We start from the raw sequence: 23,760 nt of genomic DNA on the forward strand, positions 1-23,760 counted from the left end.
AAAACCAGTCTGACAGCCTCTACACCTCCCACATGAGGGATGGAGGTGTAGAGACTGTCCACATCCATAGTTACAAAAATGTCATTCTCTTGTAAATTAGAGAACCCTTTTAGAATACTTAACAAACTGCAGAGTCCTTCAAATTTGCAGGGGTAATAAGCAATATATAGAGGCGCCAATAATGCAGATCAATAGTAACTGGTAAGTGTTTATATCCAATTATATACACAGGGTACTCACATGTATATAAGGCAATCTGTTATGTCTATAGGGACAGGCTGGATTTCAACAGCAATCCAGCTGCCTGATCCATACGATGAAAGCAAGGCAGTGATTGGTGTATATGATAAACACCCTAGATGTAGCGTAGCAAAAAACCATACATAGCACTATGAGTGAATAAAAACTAAAAACATATTTATTTTAAAATATAAAAATTTGACACTCATTTCAGTGCCAGTACAAGCATGGCAAATAGAGAAACAGTGCGACGCATTTCTCAGATGAACTGTTTCCTCAGGCATGTTTCTCATCACTATTTAACATCCTTATATAGGGCTACGCTACTACAAACATCTAAAACCCCACCCCTTGCAATATTGACAATGAGGACCAATCACAGACCTTCATTTGGACAGCACCCACCCTGCTGCAGTAGTATCAAATAATACTCTACTAAAAATGTTATTATAAGCTATATATGTAGAGCTGTTCAATAGTTTCTCTAGTGGTTTATGTGTAAATTGATATGTGGTGGATATTGCATTGTTCTTATAGTTAAATAACCAAAATTATCCTAACTCGTAAATGCTGCTACCTAATTGGTTGTTATAACTGTCTGTCAGTAGTTCTAAACTTGGCCGTCCATACTACTATCTAATTGGCCAACACTGCCGTCAATCAACTGTTATACCCGGCAAATAACAAATAGATTCTATATCAAACCCGTAGCTGAGTATACCACCAATGAGATCCCCGCGATCAGACAACACCCCTCTCTACGTCTATGCTCGTTTGCGTGTTGGCCGACTCAGTGTAAACAGACGATCTCATTGGTCCTCATACTGAGAGACAGACAATGTCGTCCCCACGAGCCGATTAAAAACACAAGGGGTGTAAAACATTCCAGGCACTTATGAGTGCGATGAGCTTTCTCACCTGTAATCGTGTTGCAATTCTGCTTACAAAGACACAGAATCCACACGCCTCACTAAACTGTCTGGAATCGCCACAGATGCTACTATATTAGTAACATCTCTCTGTACGCTAACGCATACTCTAAACCAGTGATTTTTAACCTTTTTTTTGCCGTGGCACACTTTTTTACATTAAAAAATCCTGTGGCACACCACCATCCCAAAATTTTAAAAAAATCACACATTGTAGCCTAATACAGCATATATATATACACATACACACAAACACACACATACTGTATGTATTGTGCTGTTATGCCATGCCTCCTACAAACTACCCCTGCACTGGGAGTAAAAAACAAGCAAAGTTTAAAAAATATGTCACAAACAAGCAAAGTTTAAAAAATATGTCACACTGTTGTCAGTCTGCCGTGGCACACCTGAGGATCTCTCACGGCACACTAGTGTGCCATGGCACACTGGTTGAAAAACACTGCTCTAAACAACAATGAGCCTGCAGTTATCTCTAAAAAGAGTAATAAATGTAAATACACAACAATCACTATCCCTATATAACAAACATATAGGTGTATCCATTAGTCTGTTTATTCTAAAGAGAAGGACAGACCCCAATCCTTATACATATATAGTCGATCTCTATTAAGGTATTTATTAGATGTTAACCTAATGTAGTAGTGACGGCATAAGGGGACACCAATAACGATAATACCATAGATAGCCATTATTGTTCTAAATCATCCCCTTTATGAAGTGATTCTAATAATAATTAATAATTAAATATGTGTGTGTAGATAAATAATTTTGGGTATTCTCCTAATAATCTTCAAATTATTATAAATGGACAATCTTCAAAGTGAAATAATATAACTGTGTGATTTCTTAAATACATAACATGTTCAGGAGGTTCAACCAAGGAACCATAATATAAGAGTAAAACAACTGGTGTATAAACTCTCCTAGTGATAAAGTGGAATGCCGTAACCCAATACCGGGAATTGTGAGTGTACTATTAGATCTATTGTTTAGTATGATTAGGATTGTTACACTCACTAGTATCTATTATTATTTTTTTGATATATTTTTTTTTTCCGGGTAGTATTATACACTATTACAAATCATTCAGATTATACACACAGTATTATTATTAAGATCACTTTAGTCATCCGCTCACATACTAAACAATAGATCTAATAGTACACTCACAATTCCCGGTATTGGGTTACGGCATTCCACTTTATCACTAGGAGAGTTTATACACCAGTTGTTTTACTCTTATATTATGGTTCCTTGGTTGAACCTCCTGAACAACATGTTATGTATTTAAGAAATCACACAGTTATATTATTTCACTTTGAAGATTGTCCATTTATAATAATTTGAAGATTATTAGGAGAATACCCAAAATTATTTATCTACACACACATATTTAATTATTAATTATTATTAGAATCACTTCATAAAGGGGATAATTTAGAACAATAATGGCTATTTATGGTATTATCGTTATGGGTGTCCCCTTATGCCGTCACTACTACATTAGGTTAACATCTAATAAATACCTTAATAGAGATTGACTATATATGTATAAGGATTGGGGTCTGTCCTTCTCTTTAGAATAAACAGACTAATGGATACACCTATATGTTTGTTATATAGGGATAGTGATTGTTGTGTATTTACATTTATTACTCTTTTTAGAGATAACTGCAGGCTCATTGTTGTTTAGAGTATGCGTTAGCGTACAGAGAGATGTTACTAATATAGTAGCATCTGTGGCGATTCCAGACAGTTTAGTGAGGTGTGTAGATTCTGTGTCTTTGTAAGCAGAATGGCAACACGATTACAACAGGTGAGAAAGCTCATCGCACTCATAAGTGCCTGGAATGTTTTACACCCCTTGTGTTTTTAATCGGCTCGTGGGGACGACATTGTCTGTCTCTCAGTATGAGGACCAATGAGATCGTCTGTTTACACCGAGTCGGCCAACACGCAAATGAGCATAGACGTAGTGAGGGGTGTTGTCTGATCGCGGGATCTCATTGGTGGTATACTCAGCTACGGGTTTGATATAGAATCTATTTGTTATTTGCCGGGTATAACAGTTGATTGACGGCAGTATCGGCCAATTAGATAGTAGTATGGACGGCCAAGTTTAGAACTACTGACAGACAGTTATAACAACCAATTAGGTAGCAGCATTTACGAGTTAGGATAATTTTGGTTATTTAACTATAAGAACAATGCAATATCCACCACATATCAATTTACACATAAACCACTAGAGAAACTATTGAACAGCTCTACATATATAGCTTATAATAACATTTTTAGTAGAGTATTATTTGATACTACTGCAGCAGGGTGGGTGCTGTCAAAATGAAGGTCTGTGATTGGTCCTCATGGGGTTTTAGATGTTTGTAGTAGCGTAGCCCTATATAAGGATGTTAAATAGTGATGAGAAACATGCCTGAGGAAACAGTTCATCTGAGAAACGCGTCGTACTGTTTCTCTATTTGCCATACTTGTACTGGCACTGAAATGAGTGTCAAATTTTTATATTTTTAAATAAATATGTTTTTAGTTTTTATTCACTCATAGTGCTATGTATGGTTTTTTGCTAAGCTACATCTAGGGTGTGTATCATATACACCAATCACTGCCTTGCTTTCATCATATGGATCAGCCAGCTGGATTGCTGTTGAAATCCAGCCTGTCCCTATAGACATAACAGATTGCCTTATATACATGTGAGTACCCTGTGTATATAATTGGATATAAACACTTACCAGTTACTATTGATCTGCACTATTGGCGCCTCTATATATTGCTTATTTCTCCAGATTGTCTCCTATTGGAAGTTGTTAGAGAGCTGCCTTGAGGATCAGCTAGCTGGACTGCTGATAAAATCCAGCCTGCTTCTATTGGCATAATTGATTGCCATTTACACATGTGAGTACCCTGTGCTAGCTACATTATAGTTCCACTGTGTACCATCATTGATCTGCACCATTGGCGCCTCTTCCTTGCGCTTTTAAATTTGCAGGGGTACCTTTCAGAACCGGCTGTAAAAAGTAATCTATATATTTGGCCGTGTTGGACAAAAGGGAGTCCCTAGCCAAAACAATCGGCCTACCTGGTGGCTTTGACATACTCTTATGCACCTTAGGTAAGAGGTACAAAACTGGGATCTTAGGAGTATCACAAGTTAAAAAGTCTACCACACTCTCACTTAAAACCCCCATCTCCAGACCTCTCTGAAAATACTGATCTACTTGCTTTTTAAACATCATTGTGGGGTTACCTTTATGTTTAATGTATGTATTACAATCTGACAATTGTCTGAGAGCCTCCTCCCTATAGTCAACATAATTTTGAATGACAATAGCACCACCTTTATCCGCTGGGCGGATGATGATGCTATTGTCCCTAGTAAGATTAATCAGGGCAGACTCCTCGGCATTGGTCAGATTGGAATCAATTTTCATTTCTTAAATGGTGTTTTAGGTTCACTCAGGGGAATTTTTAAAATGATCCTTCAATTTCAATTGGCGCTGTAATTTATGTATATCTATCATTGTATCAAAAGTATTCTCCCTAGGTGTAGGTATAAAAGATAAACCTTTATTCAACAGAGATAATTCATCCTCACTAAGGTGTCTACTACTTAGATTATATACAATATTTACCTTCTCTTGTTGGTTTTTTTGCGATTTAAATCTGCTTCTTCTGCAGTGTGGGTGTCTATGCCTCTTATATTTTGGGGTAAAGGTGGGGGTTTTGCAGTGGATCTGGTGGCTATCCCAGAAAAAGACTGAGTGTTGGTAGGTCCCTGTTTGTTAGGAGCTTTATCTGTATTGGTGTCTGCAGTGTCAGGTTCTGATGAATCCCCCCCACTGCTATCCACTATACTTAGTTGGTTCCTAGCCCTCACATATCTCTGTTTCTTCTTATAGGATTCATCCTTCTTACCATGAAGCCACCTATACACCCGTCTCTCTCTGTAATCGTTCTCAACTGCTGTTAGTTTCTTATTTTTGAAGCTGACTAGATCATTCCTATACTTGGCTACTAAATTATCTAATTTAGATATCCAATCTTGAGTTGAATCACTGGACAGAATATGCATACTTCTTTCTCTGATAGTCTCTAACTCCTGTTTTTCTTTTCCAACCGATTTACTTCCTGTATTACCAATAACATTAAACCATATGAACATTTGTTCAAAACTGAACACCAGGTTCTGCAGAAATCCGCATTCTGTCTCCCTAACTTTGGTATAATCCTCACTCTAAAACCCCTAGGGATGTATCTATTACGGTGGTACCCAGATAAGTAGACTGCATGTAGATGGAAATCTATCTCTCTCTATCTAAGGTTCAATAATTTGTGATAGATATTAATAGGGGTATCACCCCTCAACTCACTCAGATCATCCGTGATACGAATAGTCTCTGCATCTTCATCTGTAAATACAAATGGGTCCGTATTGAATGATGAGATTATATCAATATGTTAGACAGGATAGTATTTGGGTCTGTGTTATAATCACTCTGTATTAGACACACTCTGTATTAAGATTTTTCTATTAGAGCTGATATCATGGGATGCAATATGATGTGTTCATTAAACTGTTGTTTTTGGTGTTAAAGTCACATAATGAAGTTGATATATATGACAGTTATTATGTTGAAATATAATTAGTGATTACTGTCACTTTGATGGATGTTCGTATGCATAACTGCCTTAAGTAAGTGTGGTTAAATGTGTTGCTGTGATACCCTGCCTAATATGTATTCGGCTCCCTTGTTCTCAGGTATCACGTTAGTGATGTCCTTGTGATGGGGAGTTTGACCAATGAGGCTGTGTGTGTGCTAGCGACGCACCACGCTAACTGTCTATGCAGTATATCCGCTTTTGTTTATATGGTTACTATGGTAACCGCTGTCCATGTGGGTAGATACGTATGGACGTTACGTGATGACGTCACATGCGTGATACGCTCTGGATGTTGGCGGTTTTTCTTCCTTAAGGTACATATAAACAGGTTGGATGTACAGGTAATCATATGTTTTTAGATTCACCTATGTGAATCATTTTTGGGCATTTGACAAAGGGGCTGTAAGGGTCCCGAAACGTTATGCCGTTTTTAATGCAATATGAATAAAGGTAACGTTTTATATAAGTCCAGAGAGTGCCATTTATTTCCTTTTGCTATATATATATATATATATATATATATATATATATATATATATATATATATATATATATATATATATATATATATATATATATATATAGTATATATAGGGGCTGTAGTAGTTTCTACACTGTGTGATAATTTAAGTGTCTGAGGAAGTGTAAACTTGGTGTAGAGGGCTCTCTACCAGGTATTGTCTGTGCTAATATTTATATACGGTGTCTCTGTCCCCAATGAGATCTCTCAGGAGCCAGTTTTCTGATATCACTCTATCTACATATATAGGTTTATATTACAAATATGTTCTAGTATGCCAGGTCACTCAAATCTGTGAGAGTTGTATACCTCTTATTTTGCACACATATCAGCCACAACAGTCCACTTTCTTGAAGGAATTTGCTCCTGAAGATAAAAATAATATATACAAAATAGTGAGTTTGTTTAGCGCCATCCCAAAAATAAGCAAGCTTAAGCATAAATCTTATGCTGATAACCTATAGATTCAAATTTGATAACATCCTATATGTAGGTGATTTTTGCAAGGACCTTCATGCAGCTGTACACCACAGCACATTCTTATGTGATCTACAGTGTACCCAATTTACTATAATATGTGCAATTTTATATTGCCAGGGGAGGTAAACAGTCTGTATTTTATATACTGTTGTACTTTTCATGCTCTTTGGAATATTATTTGCAGTAATGTAATGTACATTATGCAGGTTTTGTACACTATTGGGATATACAAATAGCTAAGAGCTGTCTATGTGCATTGAATTTTAAGTAGCACAATAAATATTTTTTTACATAGACAGAACCCCTGTCTCTTTAGATATGAAAGATATTGCATATACTACACTTAGTGTACTCATTTCTATAGTATTTACCCTCTAGCGATATACATTGTACTCTGCAGGTGTATTTCCTAATGCAGTTCTGTAGGATTTATCAGTATTTTAATACAACAGTGAAGAACTTTTAGAGATAAGATCTATTGGTATCTCTTTTATACCTATGTTATCTGTAATTTATATCTATGCACATACAGTAGGTTCTATCATGCAGAAACTGAGCATTGATCATGAATATTTTAATTTACAGTGGAGATCCTTTAGATATAAGGAATTTGTTGGTGCTCTACAAATAACTGATAATAATATTGGTATCTCTTTTTTACCTATTGTGTGGGTAATTTATATGTATGCACATCCTGAACATTAATCATGAATATTTTCATGGATCATGTACATTGTGTATTTACTTTCTAAAATAGATGCAGTCTCTGCTTACCTGGATTTACAAGTATTTAATGTGAACCTGTTGCTCTATATTGTGCTGATCTTTTAGTCTGTAAGGCTACATGGCAATGTAAATATGTGTAAATGCTTAAGAAGGTACATGTATACCACAGCTGCTTCTTATATTGTGTACAGACTCAATAAGCTTTGTATAAGTTTAGATAATTTTTGGATTCATCAGGAAAAATTGTTTGGATATCTGGACTGATTCTCTTTGTCCTTCAAGAGATCGAGAGTTTTTAACTCTTTGAAGCAGTCATCCTTTATTGACCAGCAGTCCTATCTCATGTTGCCAAAGATTCCTTTGAGGCAGCAGCCTTTATATAAAGATTTGGAGGATAGGGGAATAAATTAATCCTAGTACCTGTGTAACCTCAGGGTCAAGAGTTTATATCTCAATCGGTTCTTTGTCCTAAGGGATTTTCAGTCTATTTTTGATTTTTACATCCCTAAACATGTTGGTCAGGGTTTCCACTTGCATAATGTGATTATTCCTCAATGTTTTACCCTTATCCAAAGGGTCAATGTATGGCTAGTATAGACCTCTAGGATCATTAGCTGTGTATCCCTATACACAGGGATTTCTTTCAGTCCAGAGGTTTGTATTTCTACAAAACTTTGCCAGTTTACCACCTGTGTTGGATGAAATCTTGCCAGTGCTCAGGACATTTCAGTTGCTCCTTCTTTTCTGTTAATAGCTATTGCTCATACTCTCCAGTTTCTGTCTTCATCAAGACCATGGTTGGAGTATTGATGTACTTCAAAGGCTCATTGTAGCATTTAGAGGATTCATATTAGACTATCCTTATGCATGTAGTTTGAGATGGAACTTCACAATGTAGGATTCAGAGAGTGTGCCTCTTCCTACCATGAACTACCTTTCATCGGTCGCTCAGTGCATGGTGGTGATGACTTATGGCTTGCTTCCTCAGTGGTCAAAGAATTGTTTACATTAGCATACATATTCCTTCGTATGTTCTGTCAGTCAATGTTTTTCTTAAAGACACAAAGTCTGTATTTGACCCTGGGGACATCCTTCCTTCATCGGTCTTGGTCTATTGTGCAGACGGACACAAGTTTCCCTGGCTGGGGGAGCGATATGGGTTTCTCAAAAAGAGCGCATGGAGTTTGGTTTTTCTCTAGAGGCAAGGTTACCAGGCAACATTCTGGAACTTAGAGCAATCTTCGGGCTCTCAACACTAGCCCCTATTGAGAGAGGGAAAGTTTAGTTGTCTCCAGTCAGACAACATCTCATCTCGGCGTTAGCCTTATTTATTCAGCAAGGGAAATATCCGCAGTCTGCTGGCCATACAGGAAGTGTCTAAAATTGTGTCTTAGGCAGAGAGTGCTCATTGCTCCCTATTCGCAATTCACATACCAGGTGTGAACAAGTGGGAGGTGGATCATCTCAGCAATCAATCAGTTTATCCAAGAGAGTGGTATCTCCATTAGGAAATTTTCGATCGCTTAGCGTTCATAATGGGCTTACAGGACATAGATCTGATCTCTCATTTAAATCAAATGCTTCCAAGATATTGTGCATAAAAGAGTTCAAAGATTCCAAATGCTCTCCTATTAGACATCTTGGTGTATCTATGGGGCTTTCATCTAGCATCCCTTTTTCCCAGAATCATACTTGAACCATTCAGGAGTCAATGTAAGTAAAATGAATTGCTCCAGCCTGACTCTGCTGGACTTAGTATATGAATATAGAGCAGATTCTTCTTGCGCTCCACTGCTCTTCCTCTGAGACAAGACCTGTTGTCTCAATGTCCTTTTTTTTCCCATCAGGATTTCTAATCGACTTAGAGGTTTTGCAGATAAGGTTATTGAATCTTTGATTCAGTCCAGAAAGCCTATAATACGGTTTTATCCCTGCCTTTGGAAGGCATTTTTTATTTGGCGTTCTTCCAGAAGGTTTTTTCAGTGTTCCTTTAGGATGCCTAGACTCCTTCATTTTTTTTTTTTACAAGATGACTTTGACAAGGGATTGTCCGCTAATTTCTAAAAGTCAAATTTTTGCTTTGTCTGTTCTTTTTTTTTATAGGAAGTTGGCTTACTTCCTAAAGGTTCAGCCTTTTGTCCAGGTATTAGAATTAGGCCACTTGTGAATCCTATTTCTCCACCCTGGAATCTGAATCAAAATTTTCTCTGCATTCAATGTTCTTTGTTTGAACTAATGCAAAGTACACAGTTTATTAGCAATCTCTTCAGCAAGGATTGTTTCTGAGTTGTTACCCTTGTCTTTTGAGTCTCCATTTCTAATTATTTACAAGGAGAAGTCTATACTTTGTCCTAAATATGATTTTACTCCTAAAATAGTTTCTAAGGAAAATCCCAATCAATAAATGGTTATTCCTTCATTGTGTTCAGATCCTGCTAACTCTAAGTAGAGGCTATTACATAATTTTGGGGTAGTCAGTGCTTTTAAGTTCTATCTCAATGCTACATTAGATTACAGGCGGGATAGGATAGTCACCTTCTACGCCTATTACAGCTCCTCTCAAGAGCAGTTGCAAACAGCAAAATGTATGCTTACCTGATAAATTTCTTTTTTTCTGGACATGCAGAGTCCACAACATCATTCCAATTACTAGTGGGACACTCAACTCCTGTCCAGCAGGAGGAGGCAAAGAGCAACCCAGCAAAGCTGTTAAGTGTAACTGCCTTACCCAAACCCCCAGTCATTCAGCCAAAGGAAATGGAAGAAACACAAGGGTGAAAAGGTGCCTGAAGTTTACACAAAAAACTGCTGAATTAGAATTTAAAAAGGGCGGGGTCGTGGATGTCCTGAAAGAAAGAAATTTATCAGGTAAGCATACATTTTGTTTTCTTTCCTATGACATGGAGAGTCCACAATGTCATTCCAATTACTAGTGGGAACCAATTCCCATGCTAGAGGACACGGAATGAACAGGGAGGGAGAAAAAAAAAAAAGGCAGGAGGACCTAAACAGAAGGCACCACCGCTTGAAGAACCTTTCTCCCAAAAGAAGCCTCAGCCAAGGCAAAAGTATAACATTTTTAGAATTAGGAAAACGTATGAGAGAGGAACATGTTGCCGCCTTGCAAATCTTTTCCACAGTAGCTTTATTTTTGAACGCCCCTAGTGGAATGAGCCGTAATTCTCTCAGGAGGCTGCTGTCCAGCAGTCTCATAAGCCAAATGAATCAAACTTCTCAACCAGAGAGACAGAGTAGTAGAAGTGGCCTTCTGACCCTTACATTTACCAGAGAAATCAGCAAACACGGCAGAAGATTGCCTAAAATCTAGTAGCTTGTAAAAATTTAGTAGCTTGTAAGTAAAACTTTAGAGCCCGCACAACATCCAAGTTATGCAAAAGACGTTCCTTTTGAGAAGAAGGATTAGGACTAAGAGGAGGAACAACAATTTCCTGATTAATGTTTTCGATCCGATACTACCTTAGAAAGAAACCCCAATTTAGTACGAAGGACCGCCTTATCAGCATGAAAAATAAGGTAGGGGGAATAACACTGTAGAGCTGAAAGCTCAGACACTCTGCGAGCAGAAGAAATAGCCACAAGAAACAAGACCTTCCAGGATAACAATTTTATATCAACAACATGCATAGGCTCAAACGGAACCTGCTGTAAAACCTTAAGAACTAAATTAAGACTCCATGGAAGAGCAGCACGTTTAAACACAGGCCTGATTCTAATCAGGGCCTATACAAAGGCTTGAACATCTGGTAGATCAGCCAGACGTTTGTGCAAAAGGATAGATAACACTGAAATCTGACCCTTAAGAGAACTGACCGATAAAACCTTATCCAGTCCATCCTGAAGAAAAGACAAAATCCGGGGAATCTTCACCTAGCTCCAGGAGAGCCCCTTAGAATCACACCAATAAAGATATTTACGCCATATCTTATGTTAAATCTTGCACTAACTGGCTTCCGAGCTTGAATCATAGTATCAATGACATCTTTAGAAAAACCACGCTTAGACAGAACTAGGCGTTCAATCTCCAAGCAGTTAGCTTTAGAGAATCTAGGTTTGGATGGAGGAAAGGACCCTGAAGTAGAAAGCCTTTCCTCAGAGTTAACCTCCAAGGAGGTAGAGAAGACATCTTTACCAGATCCGTAAACCATATCCTGCAAGACTATGCAGGAGCTATTAGGATCACTGATGCTCTCTCCTATTTGATACGAGCAATGACTCATGGAAGGAGAGCAAACAGAGGAAACAGATATGCCAGACAAAACCTCCAAGGAACCGCTAGAGCATCAATCAGAAAAGCCTGAGGATCTCTTGACCTTGAACAGTAATTTGGAACCATGGTGTTTTGGCGGGATGCGATTAGATTCAACTCTGGAAGCCCCCACTGGAGGGTTATCTGAGAGAACACATCCGAATGGAGAGCCCACTCCCCTGGATGAAAAGTCTGTCTGCTCAGAAAATCTGCCTCCCAATTGTCCACTCTGGAATGTGGATAGCAGATAGGAGACAACTGTGGGCTTTTGCCCACAGCAGAATTCAAGTCACCTCCTCCCTGGTGGTTGATGTAAGCTACTGAGGTGATGTTGTCTGAATGAAATCTTATAAACTGGACCAACACCAGTTGAGGCCACTCTAATAGGGCATTGAAGATAGCTTTCAACTCCAAAATGTTTATGGGAAGAGAGGACTCCTCCCGAGACCACAGGCCCTGAGCTTTTAGAGGGCCCCAACCAGACAGACTGGCATCTATAGTCACAATTTCCCAGAAAGGTCTGAGAAAGCAAGTGCCCCGAGACAGATGTTCCTGTGACACCCACTGAGAGAGAGTCTCTTGTCAGAGGGTCCAGATTTATCCTTGAAATTAAATCCGAATGATCTCCGTTCCATTGACGGAGCATACAAAGTTGCAACAGTCGTAGATGGAATGGAGCAAAAGGAATTTTGTCCATTGATGCCACCATCAGACCAATCACCTCCATGCATTGGGCCACAGATGGATGAAAAGCAGACTGGAGAGAAAGGCAGGAAACAAGAATCTTGTCTTTTCTGACCTTCGTGAGAAAGATGTTTATGGACAGGGAATCTATTATAGTCCCTAGGAAAAACACTTTGGTAGATGGAATAAGAGAACTTTTCTCCAACATAGGTGTGTCCGGTCCACGGCGTCATCCTTTCTTGTGGGATATTCTCTTCCCCAACAGGAAATGGCAAAGAGCCCAGCAAAGCTGGTCACATGATCCCTCCTAGGCTCCGCCTACCCTAGTCATTCTCTTTGTCGTTGCACAGGCAACATCTCCACGGAGATGGTTAAGAGTTTTTTGGTGTTTAAATGTAGTTTTTATCCTTCAATCAAGTGTTTGTTATTTTAAAATAGTGCTGGTATGTACTATTTACTCTGAAACAGAAAAGAGATGAAGATTTCTGTTTGTAAGAGGAAGATGATTTTAGCAAACGTTACTAAAATCGATTGCTGTTTCCACACAGGACTGTTGAGATGAAGTAACTTCAGTTGGGGGAAACAGTTGGCAGACTTTTCTGCTTGAGGTATGACTGGCCACATTTCTAACAAGATTATGTAATGCTGGAAGGCTGTCATTTCCCCTATGGGGACCGGTAAGCCATTTTCTTAGATTAAGTAAAAGAATAAAGGGCTTCATAAGGGCTTAAAAAACTGGTAGACATTTTTCTGGGCTAAAACGATTACTTTGCTAAGCATATTTTGCAGATTATAACTCTTAATAATTATTATAATCTTGGGGATTGTTTTAAAAAAACGGCAGGCACTGTATTGGACACCTTTTTCAGATGGGGGCCTTTTCTAGTCATAGGCAGAGCCTCATTTTCGCGCCACTAATGCACAGTTGTTTTTGGAGAGCAAGGCATGCAGATGCATGTGTGAGGAGCTAAGAACCACTGAAAAAGCTTATAGAAGGCGTCATTTGGTATCGTATTCCCCTCTGGGCTTGGTTGGGTCTCAGCAAAGCTGATAACTGGGACTGTATAGGGGTTAAATGTAAAAACGGCTCTGGTTCCGTTATTTTAAGGGTTAAAGCTTTCAAATTTGGTGTGCAATACTTTTAAGGCTTTAAGACACTGTTGTGAAATTTTTGTGACTTTTGAACAATTCCTTCATACTTTTTCACATATTCAGTAATAAACTGTGTTCAGTTTAAAATTTAAAGTGACAGTAACGGTTTTATTTTAAAACGTTTTTTTGTGCTTTGTTGACAAGTTTAAGCCTGTTTAACATGTCTGTACCATCAGATAAGCTATGTTCTATATGTATGAAAACTAAGGTTTCTCCCCATTTAAATTTATGTGATAATTGTGCCATAGTGTCCAAACAAAGTAGGGACAATGATGCCACAGATAATGATATTGCCCAAGATGATTCCTCAAATGAGGGGAGTAAGCATGATACTGCTTCATCCCCTTCTGTGTCTACACCAGTTTTGCCCACACAAGAGGCCCCTAGTACATCTAGTGCGCCAATACTTATTACCATGCAACAATTAACGGCCGTAATGGATAATTCTATTGCAAACATTTTATCCAAAATGCCTACTTATCAGAGAAAGCGCGATTGCTCTGTTTTAAACACTGAAGAGCAAGAGGACGCTGATGATAATGGTTCTGACATACCCTCACACCAATCTGAAGGGGCCAGGAGGGAGGTTTTGTCTGAGGGAGAAATTTCAGATTCAGGAAAAATTTCTCAACAAGCTGAACCTGATGTTGTAACATTTAAATTTAAATTAGAACATCTCCGCGCACTGCTTAAGGAGGTATTATCTACTCTGGATGATTGTGACAATTTGGTCATTCCAGAGAAATTATGTAAGATGGACAAGTTCCTAGAGGTTCCGGTGCCCCCCAATGCTTTTCCTATACCCAAGCGGGTGGCGGACATAGTAAATAAGGAGTGGGAAAGGCCCGGCATACCTTTTGTTCCTCCCCCTATATTTAAGAAATTATTTCCTATAGTCGACCCCAGAAAGGACTTATGGCAGACAGTCCCCAAGGTCGAGGGGGCGGTTTCTACTCTAAACAAACGCACTACTATCCCTATAGAAGATAGTTGTGCTTTCAAAGATCCTATGGATAAAAAATTAGAGGGTTTGCTTAAAAAGATGTTTGTTCAGCAAGGTTACCTTCTACAACCAATTTCATGCATTGTTCCTGTCACTACGGCAGCGTGTTTCTGGTTCGAAGAACTAGAAAAGTCGCTCAATAAAGAGTCCTCGTATGAGGAGGTTATGGACAGAGTTCAAGCACTTAAATTGGCTAACTCTTTTATTTTAGATGCCGCTTTGCAATTAGCTAGATTAGCGGCGAAAAATTCAGGGTTTGCTATCGTGGCGCGCAGAGCGCTTTGGCTAAAGTCTTGGTCAGCGGATGTGTCTTCCAAGACAAAATTGCTTAACATCCCTTTCAAGGGTAAAACACTGTTTGGTCCTGATTTGAAAGAGATTATTTCAGACATCACCGGGGGAAAGGGCCACGCCCGCCCTCCCTCAGGATAGGTCTTTTAAGGCTAAAAATAAGCCTAATTTTTGTCCCTTTCGCAGAAACGGACCAGCCTCTAATTCTACATCCTCTAAGCAAGAGGGTAATACTTCACAACCCAAACCAGCCTGGAGACCGATGCAAGGCTGGAACAAGGGTAAGCAGGCCAAGAAGCCTGCCACTGCTACCAAAACAGCATGAAGGGATGGCCCCCGATCCGGGACCGGATCTGGTGGGGGGCAGACTTTCTCTCTTCGCTCAGGCTTGGGCAAGAGATGTTCAGGATCCTTGGGCACTAGAAATAGTTTCTCAAGGTTATCTCCTGGAATTCAAGGATCTACCCCCAAGGGGAAGGTTCCACAGGTCTCAATTATCTTCAAACCAAATAAAAAGACAGGCATTCTTACATTGTGTAGAAGACCTGTTAAAGATGGGAGTAATTCATCCAGTTCCAATAGGAGAACAAGGGATGGGGTTTTACTCCAACCTGTTCATAGTTCCCAAAAAAGAGGGAACATTCAGACCAATTTTAGATCTCAAGATCCTAAACAAATTTCTCAGGGTTCCATCGTTCAAAATGGAAACCATTCGAACGATCCTTCCCACCATCCAGGAAGGTCAATTTATGACCACGGTGGATTTAAAGGATGCGTACCTACATATTCCTATCCACAAGGAACATTATCAGTTCCTAAGGTTCGCCTTTCTGGACAAGCATTACCAGTTTGTGGCACTTCCATTCGGATTAGCCACTGCTCCGAGAATTTTCACAAAGGTACTAGGGTCCCTTCTAGCGGTTCTAAGACCAAGGGGCATTGCAGTGGTACCTTACTTGGACGACATCCTGATTCAAGCGTCGTCTCTGTCAAAAGCAAAGGCTCATACAGACATCGTCCTAGCCTTTCTCAGATCTCACGGATGGAAGGTGAACAAAGAAAAAAGTTCTCTGTCCCCGTCAACAAGAGTTCCCTTCTTGGGAACAATAATAGATTCCTTAGAAATGAGGATTTTTCTGACAGAGGTCAGAAAATCAAAACTTCTAAGCTCTTGTCAAGTACTTCATTCCGTTCTTCGTCCTTCCATAGCACAGTGCATGGAAGTAATAGGATTGATGGTTGCAGCAATGGACATAGTTCCTTTTGCACAAATTCATCTAAGACCATTACAACTGTGCATGCTCAGACAGTGGAATGGGGATTATACAGACTTGTCTCCGACGATTCAAGTAGATCAAAAGACCAGAGATTCACTCCGTTGGTGGCTGACCCTGGACAGTCTGTCACAGGGAATGAGCTTCCGCAGACCAGAGTGGGTCATTGTCACGACCGACGCCAGTCTGGTGGGCTGGGGCGCGGTCTGGGAACCCCTGAAAGCTCAGGGCCTATGGTCTCGGGAAGAATCTCTTCTCCCGATAAACATTCTGGAACTGAGAGCGATATTCAATGCTCTCAAAGCTTGGCCTCAACTAGCAAAGGCCAAATTCATACGGTTTCAATCAGACAACATGACGACTGTTGCATATATCAATCATCAGGGGGGAACAAGGAGTTCCCTGGCGATGGAAGAAGTGACCAAAATAATTCAATGGGCGGAGGATCACTCCTGCCACTTGTCTGCAATCCACATCCCAGGAGTGGAAAATTGGGAAGCGGATTTTCTGAGTCGTCAGACTTTCCATCCGGGGGAGTGGGAACTCCATCCGGAAATCTTTGCCCAAATAACTCAATTATGGGGCATTCCAGACATGGATCTGATGGCGTCTCGTCAGAACTTCAAGGTTCCTTGCTACGGGTCCAGATCCAGGGATCCCAAGGCGACTCTAGTGGATGCACTAGTAGCGCCTTGGACCTTCAACCTAGCTTATGTGTTCCCACCATTTCCTCTCATTCCCAGGCTGGTAGCCAGGATCAATCAGGAGAGGGCTTCGGTGATCTTGATAGCTCTTGCGTGGCCACGCAGGACTTGGTATGCAGACCTGGTGAATATGTCATCGGCTCCACCATGGAAGCTACCTTTGAGACAGGACCTTCTTGTTCAAGGTCCATTCGAACATCCGAATCTGGTCTCCCTCCAACTGACGGCTTGGAGATTGAACGCTTGATTTTATCAAAGCGTGGGTTTTCAGATTCTGTAATAGATACTATGATTCAGGCTAGAAAGCCTGTAACTAGAAAAATTTACCATAAAATATGGAAAAAATATATCTGTTGGTGTGAATCTAAAGGATTCCCCTGGAACAAGATAAAAATTCCTAAGATTCTATCCTTTCTACAAGAAGGTTTGGAGAAAGGATTATCTGCAAGTTCTCTGAAGGGACAGATCTCTGCTTTATCGGTTTTACTTCACAAACGGCTGGCAGCTGTGCCAGATGTTCAAGCATTTGTTCAGGCTCTGGTTAGAATCAAGCCTGTTTACAGACCTTTGACTCCTCCCTGGAGTCTAAATCTAGTTCTTTCAGTTCTTCAAGGGGTTCCGTTTGAACCCTTACATTCCGTAGATATTAAGTTATTATCTTGGAAAGTTTTGTTTTTGGTTGCAATTTCTTCTGCTAGAAGAGTTTCAGAGTTATCTGCTCTGCAGTGTTCTCCGCCCTATCTGGTGTTCCATGCAGATAAGGTGGTTTTGCGTACTAAGCCTGGTTTTCTTCCGAAAGTTGTTTCCAACAAAAATATTAACCAGGAGATAGTTGTACCTTCTTTGTGTCCGAATCCAGTTTCAAAGAAGGAACGTTTGTTACACAATTTGGACGTAGTCCATGCTCTAAAATTCTATTTAGAGGCTACTAAAGATTTCAGACAAACATCTTCTTTGTTTGTTGTTTATTCTGGTAAAAGGAGAGGTCAAAAAGCAACTTCTACCTCTCTTTCTTTTTGGCTTAAAAGCATTATCCGATTGGCTTATGAGACTGCCGGACGGCAGCCTCCTGAAAGAATCACAGCTCACTCCACTAGGGCTGTGACTTCCACATGGGCCTTCAAGAACGAAGCTTCTGTTGACCAGATATGTAAGGCAGCGACTTGGTCTTCTCTGCACACTTTTGCCAAATTTTACAAATTTGATACTTTTGCTTCTTCGGAGGCTATTTTTGGGAGAAAGGTTTTGCAAGCCGTGGTGCCTTCCATTTAGGTGACCTGATTTGCTCCCTCCCTTCATCCGTGTCCTAAAGCTTTGGTATTGGTTCCCACAAGTAAGGATGACGCCGTGGACCGGACATACCTATGTTGGAGAAAACAGAATTTATGCTTACCTGATAAATTACTTTCTCCAACGGTGTGTCCGGTCCACGGCCCGCCCTGGTTTTTTTTTTTTTAATCAGGTCTGATGAATTATTTTCTCTAACTACAGTCACAACGGTATCATATGGTTTCTCCTATGCATATTTCCTCCTGTACGTCGGTCGAATGACTGGGGTAGGCGGAGCCTAGGAGGGATCATGTGACCAGCTTTGCTGGGCTCTTTGCCATTTCCTGTTGGGGAAGAGAATATCCCACAAGAAAGGATGACGCCGTGGACCGGACACACCGTTGGAGAAAGTAATTTATCAGGTAAGCATAAATTCTGTTTTTTCCAAATTAACCTTCCATCAATGGGAATGTAGAAAAGACATCAGCATCTCTGTATGAGATTGGGCTAGTTGAAAAGATGACGCCTGAACTAAGATTGTCTAGATAAGGCGCTACAGCAATTCCCTGGGATCTGATCACAGCCAAAAATGCCCCCAGAACCTTTGTGAATATTCTGGGAGCCGAGGCCAGACCAAAAGGAAGTGCAACAAATTGGAAGTTGTTTGTCCAGAAAGGCAAACCTCAGATACTGATGGTGCTCCCTCTGTATGGGAACGTGAAGGTATGCGTCCTTCAGGTCTATGGTCATCATAAACTGACCTTCCTGTACCAAAGGGAGAATGGAATGAATAGTTTCCATCTTGAAGGATAGAACCCTGAGAAATTTGTTTAAACACTTGAGGTGTAAAATGGGCTGAAAAGTTCCCTCCTTTTTGGGAACCACAAATAGATTTGAATAGAATCCTAGACCCTGTTCTGCTAGAGGGGCAGGAAAAATAAATCCCAGAAACAATAGGTCTTTTACACGGATTAAGAAAGATTCCTTTTATTTGGATTGAGGAAAGTTCTGACATGAGAAATCTGCCCCTGGGAGGGCAAGACTTAAATCCCATTCTGTCACCCTGAGATAATATGTCCACTGCCCAAGGGTCTGGGACATTGCATATCCAGGCTTGACGAAAAAGAGAGAGCCTGCCCCCCACCTGATCCGCACAGGAATTGGGGGCGGAACCTTCATGTTGATTTAGAGTCAGCAGAAGGCTTCTTGTTTTGTTTTCCCTTATTCCAGGGATGGTTGGATTTCCAAGAAGATCTAGATTGATCTGGTTTAGATGAGGAAGAGGAGGACTTTTGTCTCTTAACCCCTTAATGACCACAGCACTTTTCCATTTTCTGTCCGTTTGGGACCAAGGCTATTTTTACATTTTTGAGATGTTTGTGTTTAGCTGTAATTTTCCTCTTACTCATTTACTGTACCCACACATATTATATACCGTTTTTCTCGCCATTAAATGGACTTTCTAAAGATACCATTATTTTCATCATATCTTATAATTTACTATAAATTTTTTTATAAAATATGAGGAAAAATGGAAAAAAACACACTTTTTCTAACTTTGACCCCCAAAATCTGTTACACATCTACAACCAAGAAAAACACCCATGCTAAATAGTTTCTAAATTTTGTCCTGATTTTAGAAATACCCAATGTTTACATGTTTTTTGCTTTTTTTGTAAACTATAGGGCCATAAATACAAGTAGCACTTTGCTATTTCCAAACCATTTCTTTTCAAAATTAGCGCTAGTTACATTAGAACACTGATATCTTTCAGGAATCTCTGAATATCCATTGACATGTATATATTTTTTTTTAGTAGACAACCCAAAGTATTGATCTAGGCCCATTTTGGTATATTTCATGCCACCATTTCACCGCCAAATGCAATCAAATACAAAAAATCGTTCACTTTTCACAAATTTTTTCACAAACTTTTGGTTTCTCACTGAAATTATTTAAAAACAGCTTGTGCAATTATGGCATAAATGGTTGTACATTCTTCTCTGGGATCCCCTTTGTTCAGAAATAGCAGACATATATGACTTTGGCGTTGCTTTTTGGTAATTAGAAGGCAGCTAAATGCCACTGCGCACCACACGTGTATTATGCCCAGCAGTGAAGGGGTTAATTAGGGAGCATGTAGGGAGCTTTTTGGGGTAGTTTTAGCTTTAGTGTAGTGTAGTAGACAACCCCAAGTATTGATCTAGGCCAATTTTGGTATATTTCATGCCACCATTTCACCGCCAAATGCGATCAAATTAAAAAAAACGTAAATTTTTTCTCAATTTTAGGTTTCTCACTGAAACTATTTACAAACAGCTTGTGCAATTATGGCACAAATGGTTGTAAATATCCCCTTTGTTCAGAAATAGCAGACATATATGGCTTTGGCATTGCTTTTTGGTAATTAGAAGGCCTCTAAATGCTGCTGCGCATCACACGTGTATTATGGCTAGCAGTAAGGGGTTAATTATGTAGCTTGTAGGGAGCTTGCAGGGTTAATTTTATCTTTAGTGTAGAGCTCAGCCTCCCACCTGAAACATCAGACCCCCTGATCCCTCCCAAACAGCTCTCTTCCCTCCCCCACCCCACAATTGTCCCCGTCATCTTAAGTACTGGCAGAAACTCTGTCAGTACTAAAATAAAAGGTATTTGGCCTTTTTTTTTAAAAAAAAGAAGAAGCATATTTACATATGCTGATGTGTAGGATCCCCCCTTAGACCCCAACCTCACTGATCCCCCACCAAACAGCTCTCTAACCCTTCCCCTCTGCCTTAATGGGCGCCATCTTGGGTACTGGCAGCTGTCTGCCAGTACCCAGTTTTGTAAAAAATGTGGCTTTTCTTAAAAAAAATTCCCTTTTCTGTAGTGTAGCTTTCCCCCCCCCCCCCCACCAAGACCAACCCCCAACCCCTTCCAGATCCCTTAGATTAAATTTATAATGCTGAAAATGTATTTTTTTTTTTTTTACTTTGAACTTTTTTTTTTCTGTAGTGTAGCGGTTCCCACCCGCTCCCGGAGTGGCTCTCTCTGCATCGAATGGCCAAGGGGGGTTATTGCAGGATGCCTCCATATCGAGGCATCACTGCAATAACCGGAAAGCAGCTGGAAGCGAGCAGGATCGCTTCCAGCTGCTTTCCAGACCAAGGACGTACGCCACACGTCCTCGGTCATTAACTGTATTTTTTTTGAGGACGTGTGGCGTACGTCCTTGGTCGTTAAGGGGTTATAGTTACGAAAGGAATGAAAATTAGAAGTCCAATGACCTCTAGGTCTGTTCTTCTTGTCCAGAGGTAGAAAAGATCCCTTTCCACCAGTAATCTCTGAAATGATCTCTGTCAGACCAGGCCCAAACAGAGTCTTTCCCTTGTAAGGCAAAGCCAAAATCTTGGCCTTAGAAGAGACATCAGCCGACCAAGATTTTAACCACAGAGCCCTGCGAGCTAGAAATCTTAGCTCCCAGACAAATTATCTGCATATTAACATCACAGATAAGTGTTGGCCAATTTAAGAGCTTTGATCCTATCCTGGATCTCCTCTACAGTAGTTTCCTCTGTAATAAGATCAGATAACACATCGCACCAATAAGATGCAGCACCTGCAACTGTAGCAATACTGGCTGCTGGTTGCCACTGTAACCCTTGATGGACATACATATTTTTTTTAAATAAGCCTCTAGTTTTTTGTCCATTGGATCCTTAAAAGAGCAACTATCCTCAATAGAAATGGTAGTTCTCTTAGCAAGAGTAGAAATAGCTCCTTCTACTTTAGGAACAGTGCGCCATGAGTCACGAATAGAGTCAGCCACAGGAAACCTTTTCTTAAAAACAGGTGAAGGGGAAAAAGAAATCCCTGGTTTGTCCCATTTCTGAGCAATAATTTAGACATCTTCCTTGGTACAGGAAAAACCTCCTCAGAAGATGGTGAATCATAGACTAACTATTGAAACAACAAAAGAAAGTGCTGGTTAAAAAATAGGGGATATCTACTTTTAAAACCTGCTATCCAGTATCTGTCTAATGTCTGTCTCTAAATGTAGTACCTCAAAATAAATTGATTATAATTAAATATAGGTGGGGATACACTGCACAGTTTTAAAAATACACAATTTAATAATACTATATGCATACAAACTCAGTTTTTTAAAAAACAAACAAACAAATATAATTGATTAAAAATGATCAATCAAAATACAAGTTAAACATGAAAATACACACACATTTTCCTAAACAAATAAATATAAGAACATATGATAAAAAGTTCATCCTTTAAAAAGTTTTTTTTTTTTTTAAAAAAAACACCTCTAAAAGTTTATTTTTGTAAAATTCCTCTAAAAGTTAAATTGATGAAGTTAATGAATCGATTCCTTAGTTGTGATACATTTAAAAAAAAGACAAGGGAAACAGAGTGGGGGGATATTGTTTTTGTGGGGTATTCTTACTGTTATCTGAATATCTCTGTTGATGTGAATAATCGCACTCCCTTTGTGTCTGATGTTGTGATCTCCAGTTTTGTCTTTGATATTGTTCTTTGTTTTGTTGATGTATATTATTATTATTGTTACCAGTAAAGTTTTTTTTTATAATTTTCTCCAACATTGGTGTGTCCGGTCCACGGCATCATCCATTACTTGTGGGATATTCTCCTCCCCCACAGGGAAAGGCAAGGAGAGCACACAGCAAGAGCTGTCCATATAGTCCCTCCCAGGCTCCGCCCCCCCAGTCATTCTCCTTGCCGCTCTGAACAAGTAGCATCTCCTCGGGGATGGTGAGGAGTTTGTGTTGTTTAGTTGTAGTTTTTTATTCTTCTATCAAGAGTTTGTTATTTTAAAATAGTGCTGGTATGTACTATTTACTCTGAAACAGAAAGAGATGAAGAGTTCTGTTTGAAAGAGGATTATGATTTTAGCAGCAGTCACTAAAATCAGTTTCTGTTCCCACACAGGACTGTTGAGATGAGATAACTTCAGTTGGGGGGAACAGTTGGCAGACTTTTCTGCTCAAGGTATGACTAGCCATTTTTCTAACAAGACTGTGTAATGCTGGAAGGCTGTCTTTTTTTCCCTCATGGGGATCGGTAAGCCATTTTCTTAGTCTCAAACAGAATAAAGGGCTTATTATGGGCTATAAACTGGTAGACACTTTTAGGGGCTAAGTCGATTGCTTTATTTAAGTATTATATGCAGTTTGAAGTTGAATTTCACACTTTTATAACATTGGGGAACGTTTTTAGCTCCAGGCACTTGTTAAGACACCTTCCCAGTCAGGAAGGGCCTTTCTCTGTAGTAGGCAGAGCCTCATTTTCGTGCCATTACTGCACAGTTTCTTTTGAGTACAGTACATGCAGCTGCATGTGTGAGGGTCTGGAATCCACTAAAAACGTTCCTAGAAGGCTTCATTTGGTATCATATACCCCCTGGGATTGGTGAAGTCGCAGCAAAGGCTGTGGCTGGGACTGTAAGGGGGTTAAAATTGTAAACGGTTCCGGTTTCAACATTTTAAGGGTTAACAGCTTGA

General features: G+C 39.7%; 1 protein-coding gene across 1 annotated transcript in view; it reads left to right on the top strand.

Moving 5' to 3' along the window:
- MTMR2 (myotubularin related protein 2) overlaps window positions 1-23,760 on the top strand; it is a 267,450-nt gene that overhangs the window by 228,098 nt on the left and 15,592 nt on the right. The window lies entirely within an intron of this gene.

This window comes from Bombina bombina, chromosome 3 (genome assembly GCF_027579735.1).
Source record: "Bombina bombina isolate aBomBom1 chromosome 3, aBomBom1.pri, whole genome shotgun sequence".
Lineage (NCBI taxonomy): Eukaryota > Metazoa > Chordata > Amphibia > Anura > Bombinatoridae > Bombina > Bombina bombina.